Below are 2,500 nucleotides of genomic sequence, written 5' to 3' on the forward strand. Positions count from 1 at the left end.
CGACTTGGTCGACTTGGACCCACGATGTCTCCCCCCGAGCATGTCGAGCCAACTGCACCACTATTGTATTGGACAACATGTTCCCCTCGGGCATCGATGGGTTAATCATGCACCACTATTATAAAACCCTTTGACGTTTTCCCCCAAGCACGTTGATCCAGTATTACGACGGATACGGTCAACGAAATCTTGGACATCAAAGAGGTTTTCGATTGAATTTCCCCATGTTTCACAACGTACTCTTAGCGGTATCCTACGATACGTCTCACTCTATTTGTGTGTGTGCGCGTTTACGTGCGTGCGATTTATGCGGTTCACCCCTTTACTTTCAGCGCCCTGCGGTCCCAACAAAGGTCCCGAGCACGCCATTATGCACAGTGTGGAAGCGTGTTTCCCCCACGACACTAGACGGGCTGCTCGCCATAGTGTTCTATTGTGGCACGCTCCACCCTGAAGTTTGGTTTGTTGTATATCAAGGAATTGATAGGCACTCAAGAATGTGTGCATCGGCCGGGTTTAATCGTCCGACGCGCAATATGCGTTCAACTTATCGGTGTTCATGTGTCCTGCAGTTCACATTGTGACGCGCATTTAGCTGCGGTCTTCATCGATCCATGAGCCGAGTGATCCCCTGCCTAGGGTTTTATAGTAAGGTTCCCAATGTAACACAATCCCGGTGGTACGTCCAAAGACTAACTTTCTGACTAAGTTGTCTTTATTACCCAATAGTCCCAGGCCTTGTGACTTGTGGCTCATGTCTACGCCCATGGCCACCATTCGCTAAGATAGTTTTGAAGTCACTTTGAAGGCCCAGGAACAACTCTCTTAGCACATCGGTTAACCTGGCGCCGCAGTCAACTCATGTGCTTGGATCGGATCGAGCTATTGAGTATTGGGCCTGCATACTCGCTCATCCGTATCCTTTGCGTACCGCCCCATGGCCCTTGTATGTCTGCACCACAGTTCCTGTTCGTTCCGTGCCTATGGCCGGATACGTATTGCACATCGGTTAACCTGACGCCGCAGTCAACTCATGTGCTTGGATCGGATCGAGCTATTGAGTATTGGGCCTGCATACTCGCTCATCCGTATCCTTTGCGTACCGCCCCATGGCCCTTGTATGTCTGCACCACAGTTCCTGTTCGTTCCGTGCCTATGGCCGGATACGTATTGCACATCGGTATACCTGTCGCTACTCAGGCAACTCGTGTGCGTGGATTGGATCGAGCTCATGGGGTGTGTAGAGATTCCATGTTATAATTGCAAGTCCATATCCACTTTATAGGTTAAAGTCATAAGTTGTGATTGCACAACCATACTTCATAAGAGTTTAATAACTCTTCAACTAACTTTCGTTCTGGTGTCTTGGTATCAAATCGCATAAGACACAAGATTCTACTGGCCAAATAGAATCTAGCACATTGGTTAACCTGGCGCCGCAGTCAACTCATGTGCTTGGATCGGATCGAGCTATTGAGTATTGGGCCTGCATACTCGCTCATCCGTATCCTTTGCGTACCGCCCCATGGCCCCGTCCTTAGAGTTAATGACTAATAGGCTTAACTCTTTGTATGTCTGCACCACAGTTCCCGTTCGTTCCGTGCCGTGGCCGGATACGTATTGCACAACAGTAGATACCATCACCTGACGTATCTAACACACCACTATTGTAACTCGTCGTCGAAGGACCTTTCAAGTGCCTGATGGCCAGGGGAGCTCTTACACGGCACGGAGACACAGTGATGCTCGCCCATCACAGTGTACAACGATCGAGTTTGCTTAAGTGTCTGGGTACCTACACACCAGACACAATGCAATGGCCACGGATCCACACAAGGCACATCACATGCAGAAAGCTTCACCAGATTATGACACATACCACACTCTTGTAACTCGTCGTCGAAGGGGCGTTCAAAGTGCCTTACGGCTAGGGGAGATCTAGCACGGCACGGAGACACAGTGATGGTTGCCCATCAAAGTGTACAACGATCGAGTTTGCTTTCCGCGCAAGCGTTCTAAGTGTCTGGGTACCTACACACCAGACACAATGCAATGGCCACGGATCCACACAAGGCACATCACATGCAGAAAGCTTCACCAGATTCTGACACATACCACACTCTTGTAACTCGTCGTCGAAGGGGCGTTCAAAGTGCCTTACGGCTAGGGGGGATCTAGCACGGCACGGAGACACAGTGATGGTCACCCATCAAAGTGTACAACGATCGAGTTTGCTTTCCGCGCAAGCGTTCTAAGTGTCTGGGTATCTAAGCACCAGACACAATGCAATGGCCACGGATCCACACAAGGCACATCACATGCAGAAAGCTTCACCAGATTCTGACACATACCACACACATGCAACTCGTCGTCGAAGGGGCGTTCAAGTGCCTTACGGCTAGGGGAGATCTAGCTCGGCACGGAGACACAGTGATGGTCACCCATCAAAGTGTACAACGAACGAGTTGGCTTTCAACAAATTCTGACACATAGCAAGCGA

General features: G+C 49.9%; 1 non-coding gene across 1 annotated transcript; it reads right to left on the reverse strand.

Annotated features, from left to right (window-relative positions):
- Positions 1–485: 485 nt before the first annotated feature.
- On the reverse strand, positions 486–643 carry LOC125772722 (5.8S ribosomal RNA). Its single transcript, XR_007419590.1, has one exon. It is a non-coding gene; the product is annotated as a 5.8S ribosomal RNA (ribosomal RNA).
- Between the last annotated feature and the right edge of the window lie 1,857 nt (positions 644–2,500).

This window comes from Anopheles funestus (assembly GCF_943734845.2).
Source record: "Anopheles funestus chromosome X unlocalized genomic scaffold, idAnoFuneDA-416_04 X_unloc_100, whole genome shotgun sequence".
NCBI classification, from domain to species: domain Eukaryota; kingdom Metazoa; phylum Arthropoda; class Insecta; order Diptera; family Culicidae; genus Anopheles; species Anopheles funestus.